The sequence below is a fragment of the Triticum aestivum genome, chromosome 1D (genome assembly GCF_018294505.1).
Source record: "Triticum aestivum cultivar Chinese Spring chromosome 1D, IWGSC CS RefSeq v2.1, whole genome shotgun sequence".
NCBI lineage: Eukaryota > Viridiplantae > Streptophyta > Magnoliopsida > Poales > Poaceae > Triticum > Triticum aestivum.
In genome coordinates this window covers 10,627,398-10,635,554 of record NC_057796.1, presented here as the reverse complement: position 1 = coordinate 10,635,554, position 8,157 = coordinate 10,627,398, and the positions used below count along the sequence as shown (strand labels likewise).

The window sequence follows — 8,157 nt, the reverse complement described above, 5'->3', positions numbered from 1 at the left end:
CTGCGTACGTGTGTCATTCAGTTTTCAGTTTCATAACTACACTGCATTTTGGGTCCATGTTTATTTGCACAAGGAAGAAAGAATACATCTATGATCTATCCAAACATCTAAAATGGTTCATTGTTCTGTGTACCACCTAACAAAGTAGCAAACGGCGACATTTTGTTTGACCTTTGCAGGTTTCCACACACATCCGTATTTTCTCAAGACAAGTATGCATGTATGTTGGTTAATTAATTGTGTTGTTGCGGTGAACAAGTAGTGCCTTGGCTTATCAGATTGTACAGAGTTGGCGATACACGAACACCCCAGCCTGCGATGAGGCAGGAGCTAGCGATGGCCAACTGTCGCCAGCAATTCTACCTCACGGAGATCGACGAGGCCAGCCGCCCCGATCTGAATGGAATCCAGCTCTCCAGGAATGAGGAACCCTAGCACCCTTTCACTACTAGGGAAAAGCCTAGTAGCAGCGCAGGTTTTGGGTGTATCAGTAGCGCCGGTGCCCGCGCTACTGATACGGCGCCACAACTAACTTGTAGCAGTAGCGCATGTTGACACACGCTACTGCTATACATGGTTAGCTGTAGCGTGCGTTGCAAACAACACTACTGCTAATTAGCTGTAGCGGGTCTTATACCCCGCGCTACTGCTATTACTTTCAAAAAAAAATCTCGATCCCGTGCGTGTTGTCAATGGCAGCAGTGGTTCGATCTAGCGATGATTGGCATCGCCGGAGGCATGAACGGACAGCGGAAGACCAGATCCAGCAGTGATTGTTGGAGAGGGCCCGTTTCTATGGCAGAGCCAAGCCGCGGCGTGGGGCTCCTCTTCCCGACCATGCCAGATAGCTTCGGGTCGTCCATGGTGATGACCTACATGGGCATGGACATGGGAGGGTGAGTCAAACCAGAGGAAGAGAGAGAAAAGGAAAACCGAGGGAGAGAGGAAGGTGATGTAGGGAGCAGCGGACCTAGTCACCGGTGGTGAGGTGCTCCGGTGTGGTGGCACGGGGCGGCGGCCTCCTAGACGTCGGTGGAAGACAGGCGAGCTCCTAGACGCCGGTGGCGCGAGGCGACGGCCTCTTTCGGCGCCACGGAGGAGGATGGGCGCATCGGCAAGAGGTCCATGTGAGAGCGTATGGAAAGTGAGAGGAGAGAGTGGTGGAAGAGAGGAGGGATTTGGGGGAGGAGATGGGGATTCGGCCGAGGATATGGCGACTCACCTACCTCGTACTTAGTAGTAGCGAGGGGTATAAAACCGCGCTACTACTATCAACTTAGTAGTAGCGCGGGTTTATACCCCTCGCTACTACTATGGCATGTGTCGGGGGGCACAGTAGAGACCGCTTAGTAGTAGCGAGGGTTAAAAACCCGCGCTACTACTATCAACTTAGTAGTAGCGAGGGGTAAAAGCCCGCGCTACTGCTAATTAGCAGTAGCGCTTCTTTTTGTGCCGCGCTGCTGCTAAGATTCTGTGTATAAGGTTTTCCCTAGTAGTGTTTCCCCCACCGCAAAATTCCAACGACGGCGTGCGCGCGAGGCCTCTAACCAGGCGGGTGATTCGAGCGTGGATTCGGCATCGGAGCGCGGGGTGGAAGGGGATCGACGGCGGAGTTTACCTGGGCTTGAGGGAGGTGTGGGCGGCGAGGTCGCGGGAGGAGTACTTCCAGAGGGCGCGCCCGAAGATGCGGGTGGCTCCCTCCTCGTTCCCGCCCTTCGCGGGCGCCCACGTCGGCCGCGCCACTGTCGTCATCCTCTCTCTCTCCGGACGACGGGAGGCGGAACCCTAGCTAACCTCTATTCCTCTTCCTCCTTCGGGTTTGGATTTGGACTGGCGTTGGTGGAGACGACGAGGAAAGAGAAAGGCGATTTTGCAGAGAGGACCGGGTGGCACACCAGCTCACCCGGTCTATCCATAGTAGTAGCGCGGGGCGGCATACACACGCTATTACTATCAATTTAGTAGTAGCGTGGCTTTTATACCCCACGCTACTACTATTGCATGTCCCGGGGGCATGAGGAGGACCACTTACTAGTAGCGCGGGAACGATACGCCACCGCTACTACTATTTTTTAGTAGTAGCACATTGTTTTTACCAACGCTACTACTAAGTAGTAGTAGCGCGGGCCATATAACCCACGCTACTAGTAAGCGGCTGTCTATAGAGGTTTTCCTAGTAGTGGTATGGTGGCTGTTTTGAGGAAGGGTATCTGGTGGATTTAATGCACCGGCGAAAGTTCTGCGGTACTAGAGAGGCTAGCAATGGTGGAAGGGTGAGAGTGCGTATAATCCATGGACTCAACACTAGTCATAAAGAATTCACATACTTATTGCAAAAATTTATTAGCCATCGAAACAAAGTACTAATACGCATGCTCCTAGGGGGATAGATTGGTAGGAAAAGACCATCGCTCGTCCCCTGATGTCTAGTACACAACCTTCTTCTTGTAGACGTTGTTGGGCCTCCAAGTGCGGAGGTTTGTAGGACAGTAGCAAATTTCCCTCAAGTGGATGACCTAAGGTTTATCATTCCGTGGGAGGCGTAGGATGAAGATGCTCTCTCTCAAAAAACCCTGCAACCAAATAACAAAGAGTCTCTTGTGTCCCTAACACACTCAATACAATGGCAAATTGTATAGGTGCACTAGTTCGGCGAAGAGATGGTGATACAAGTGCAATATGGATGGTAGATATAGGTTTTTGTAATCTGAAAATATAAAAACAGCAAGGTAACTAATGATAAAAATGAGCACAAATGGTATTGCAATGCTAGGAAACAAGGCCTAAGGTTCATACTTTCACTAGTGCAAGTTCTCTCAACAATAATAACATAACTGGATCATATAACTATCCCTCAACATGCAACAAAGAGTCACTCCAAAGTCACTAATAGCGGAGAACAAACGAAGAGATTATTGTAGGGTATGAAACCACCTCAAAGTTATCCTTTCTAATCGATCTATTCAAGAGTCCGTAGTAAAATAACATGAAGCTATTCTTTCCGTTCGATCTATCATAGAGTTCGTACTAGAATAACACCTTAAGACACAAATCAACCAAAACCCTAATGTCACCTCAAGTGTCCGTGGGCATGATTATACGATATGCATCACACAATCTCAGATTCATCTATTCAACCAACACAAAGAACTTCAAAGAGTGCCCCAAAGCGTCTACCGGACAGTCAAGACGAAAACGTGTGCCAACCCCTATGCATAAGTTCACAAGGTCACTGAACCCGCAAGTTGATCACCAAAACATACATCAAGCAGATCATGTGAATATCCCATTGTCACCACAGATAAGCACATGCAAGACATACATCCAGTGTTCTCAAATCCTTAAAGACTCAATCCGATAAGATAACTTCAATGGGAAAACTCAATCCATTACAAGAGAGTAGAGGGGGAGAAACATCATAAGATCCAACTATAATAGCAAAGCTCGCGATACATCAAGATCGTATCACCTCAAGAACACGAGAGAGAGAGAGAGAGAGAGAGATCAAACACATAGCTACTGGTACATACCCTCAGCCCCGAGGGTGAACTACTCCCTCCTCGTCATGGAGAGCGCCGGGATGATGAAGATGGCCACCGGTGAGGGATCCCCCCCTCCGGTAGGGTGCCGGAACGGGCTCCCGAGAGTTTTTTGGTGGCTACAGAGGCTTGCGGCGGCGGAACTCCCGATCTATTGTGTTCCTCGATGTTTTTAGGGTATATGAACATATATAGGCGAAAGAAGTCAGTCAGGGGAGCCATGAGGGGCCCAGGAGGGTGGGGGGCGCGCCCAGGGGGTAGGGCGCGCCTCCCTGCCTCGTGGCTTCCTTGTTGCTTCCCTTACGTGCACTCCAAGTCTCCTGGATTGCTTTCGTTCCAAAAGTAACTCTCCCGAAGGTTTCATTCCGTTTGGACTCCGTTTGATATTCCTTTTCTTCGAAACACTGAAATAGGCAAAAAAACAACAATATGGGCTGGGCCTCCGGTTAGTAGGTTAGTCCCAAAAATGATATAAAAGTGTAAAGTAAAGCCCATAAACATCCAAAACGGGTAATATAATAGCATGGAACAATAAAAACTTATAGATACGTTGGAGACGTATCGTCCCCGACCGCCACTCATAAGGAAGACAATAAAAAATAAATCATGCTCCGACTTCATCACATAACGGTTCACGGTACGTGCATGCTTCGGGAATCACAAACTTTAAAAAAAGTATTTCTACCAATCCACAATTCCTCACTAGCATGACTCTAATATCACCATCTTTATATCTCACGACAAATGCAAGGAATCAAACTTCTCATATTATTCAATCCTCTTATATGAAAGTTTTTATTATATCCCTCTTGGATGCCCATCATATTAGAACTAAATTCATAACCTAAGAAAATTACCATGTTGTTTAAAGACTCTCAAAATAATATAAGTGAAGCATGAGAGTTCACCAGTTTCTATAAAATAAAACCACCGCCCTGCTCTAAAAAGATATAAGTGAAGTACTAGAGCAACTACGTAGCTCAAAAGATATAAGTGAAGCACATAGAGTATTTCTAATAAATTCACGATTAATGCGTGTCCCTCTCAAAGGTGTGTACAGCAAGGATGATTGTGGCAAACTAAAAACCAAAGACTCATATCATACAAGACGCTCCAGGCAAAACATATATCATGTGGTGAATGAAAATATAGCCTCAAGTAAATTTACCGATGGATTGAAGACAAAAGAGGGGATGCCATCCGGGGCATCCCAAAGCTTAAATGCTTGGTTGTCCTTGAATATCACCTTGAGGTGCCTTGGGCATCCCCAAGCTTAGGCTCTTGCCACTCCTTATTCCGGTGTCCTTCAAAACATCACCCAAAACATGAAAACTTTAGAACACAAAACTCAACAGAAAAATCGTAAGATCCGTTAGTTTAATAAAATAAATCCCCACTTTAGGTACTGTTGTGAACTCATTCTAAATATATATTGGTGTTATATCTACTGTATTCCAACTTCCCCATGGTTCATACCCCCTGATACTATCCATAGATTCATCAAAATAAGCAAACAACACATAGAAAACAGAATCTGTCAAAAATAGAACAGTCTGTAGTAATCTGGAAATTTTGTATACTTATGTTACTCCCAAAATTCTGAAAAAATAGAAAAATTGGGACATTTGTATATAAATCTTGTGTAAAAAATTCAGATCAAAAGCACGCTTCTGTGAATTTCGAAAATTCTGGCAATGAGCGCAAAAGTTTCTGTTTTCCAGCAAGATCAAATCAACAATCACCATAGACCTTCCCAAAGGTCTTACTTGGCTCAAACACTAACTAAAAGACCAAAACACAATTACTACAGAATTAAAATACCAAAACTCATAAAAACATAAAAGAAAAATATTGGGTTGTCTCCCAACAAGCACTTTTTTAAAGCCTTTTAGCTAGGCATTGATAATTTTAATGATGCTCACATGAAAAATAGCAATTGAAACACGAAGAGAGCATCATGTAGCATGTGAAAAATAATTTTAAGTACAACATACTTCCTATGCATAGGCATTTTATAAGCAAACAAATTATCAAGACAAGCAAAAACTAGCATATGCAAGGAAGGAGAAAGAAACAATAGCAATCTCAACATAACGAGAGGTAGTTTAGTAATATGATCATATACCTTCTGTCAAGGGAGGAAGCAGAGATGAAGATTCGTTCATTATATAAAGCTAGTAGGTGCCACTCAAAATATTGGCATATTGAATTACCATGAACTGTATATATATTGAACTGCATATCCTTCTTTTTTACTATGAGATTGCTTGTAAAAATGGAGTAGTAAATTATATGTTTGCTTCTCCTGGTAACCTGAAATCCTGTGCTAATGTAGGCAACAGGTCTGGTGCTCTTGAGTTGCTAGATGACCACCTGAAGACAGTTCTTGCGAATGTCCGGTTAGTCTATCTTCTAGAGAGAGAAGGTTGGGACTCTACTCCCAACTGGGAAGACGTTTTGTCGCTGGGAGAACAGCAGAGGCTTGGGATGGTCAGTGTTAACTTCACTTAAAGTTGTGCTAACTGCACAAACCACCTTTTGCCCCCTTAACATCTTCTGATTAAACTATTTGGTTCCAGGCTCGTTAGTTCTTCCACCATCCTAAGTTCGGTATCCTCGACGAGTGCACGAAATATGTGTAGTGCCACAATGCTCTTTTGCAATTTCCATTTGTTAGTCAATTACTACTTGTCCTAAAAAAATGTGTACTTCATTGCAGCGCCACAAGTGTTGATGTTGAAGAGCATTTATATAGGCTAGCAACTAGTATGGGCATAACTGTGATCACTTCGTCACATGTAAGTCTTCATGTAATTCCTAAAAATTATATAAAGTGTCTGCCATGATCGCAGTTCTTTGTTGAAGCCTCTACATTTCAATTCTGAACTTGTTCCCAGATAATCTCAGTTTATGGTTTTGCTGAAGCTTTTCTCACTCTCCGTTTACAGAGGCCTGCTCTCATACCGTTCCAGTCCGTGGAGCTTAAACTCATCGACGGTGAGGGGAACTAGGAGCTATGCGAGATCCAACATTTATTGACACCACCAGCTAGAGTTTGGCTCTCAGTCACTTATGCCATACAGAAGATGCTGCTACTGCAGCAATTTGTTCATATCGGGTCGCCCTCCCGACCATCTAGAAGCAGGAGTAGCATGTACAACTGTGAATCCTAATCAGGAATTCGAGGCGAAACATGGCAATCATAGTCTAGTTATACCAAATTTAGTAACAAACTGAATGAGCAGGGGACGACAGTCAACCGGTTGCTTAGGATTGAGAGGTGTTTCAATTTGGAGGTGTGAAGTAGGAAGAGAGTGTAGAACAACAGTGCATAATCTCAGAGCAGCTGTTGATGTGAATTCATCAAACCTATTATTGATTGATTCCATGATAGTGTAGTACATATGAAATAAATGTGGCTGTTGTTGCCATCATCTTCGTCTTCATCGTCTTCAAAAACTGTGTAAACAAAAGGAAGCAAATGACGCAATATGTTATTGGTTGTTGGCATCGCCGACCTTGTTTCTTTTACATTCTATTGCATGGATGATCATATGTGTTTGGTTGTATAGAATTGATCGAGGAGGGAGGCCGAGCAACAAAAAGGTGGCTACTCCTACAGCCTTCAAGAAGAAATTGCCCGCCAAGCAACAAAAAGGTGGCTACTCCTACAGCCTTCAAGAAGAAATTGCCACATACGTCAATATTAACTTGTAGCGTTGAAATAGCCAAAAATTGCCTTTCGAGCTCGGCCTCCATGGAGGCCTCCAAATTCAAATTTCAAATTTCATTGAAATTCAAATTTTTACATTTCAAAAAATTCTGAAAAAATACAGATATACATGAAGGCATAACACGCATGTGTGTAAATTTTCAGGGCAAAATACATTGAAATGAGGCATGTGCAAAAAAGAACGGCTTTTTAACACATGATACTATTCATCCTTTGAGGTCATGAATTTGTCTTTTTTGTACAGATCGTATTTCAAGGTATTTCATTCTAATAATTTACACACATGCCCATAACATCCCTGTTGCACAATTTTTTTCAGATTTTTTTGAAACCGAAAAGTTTGAATTAATAATTTTTCAAAAAATTCGAGCTCCGGTGAGCTCCAAACGTATAGCATGCTACTACACAATTAGCGCCGTAGTGGCTATATTTGCTAAAATGTAGGGCCAGCCCTTCTAATATGCTATAGTGATGTTATAACTTTGAAAGAGTGCACTATTTTTTTGTTGTGTATGGTAATGTGGATCCTGCTTGTTTTACTATTTTTTATCAAGTTTTACTTATGCGCAAATAATTAATCTCCATGAGTGACATGTCACTACTCATTACTTGAATTATATCTTGCTTCTTGCTTACTTTTATGTATGGCAAGAATTTTGAACAATTACGGTCCATTGTAGTTAGATAATGTAGAAAAAACTTAAAAATACAATTTATTTCTTGTATGTTTACTGTTTCCATATATTGTGCAGCCTAGTGTAATGTTTGATATCACAAGCGACGAGGATGCTCAAAATAATTACATATCCTTGATTGGACACTATAGATCATGGAAATACCCTGGTTCAGACAAACAATTTCAGTCCTTGTTAAAGAACAAATGGG

At 43.2% G+C, this 8,157-nt stretch overlaps 1 pseudogene; it reads left to right on the top strand.

Annotated features, from left to right (window-relative positions):
- The first annotated feature begins 5,652 nt into the window (after nt 1-5,652).
- On the top strand, nt 5,653-6,712 carry LOC123156928 (ABC transporter D family member 1-like; annotated as a pseudogene).
- Nucleotides 6,713-8,157: the final 1,445 nt, after the last annotated feature.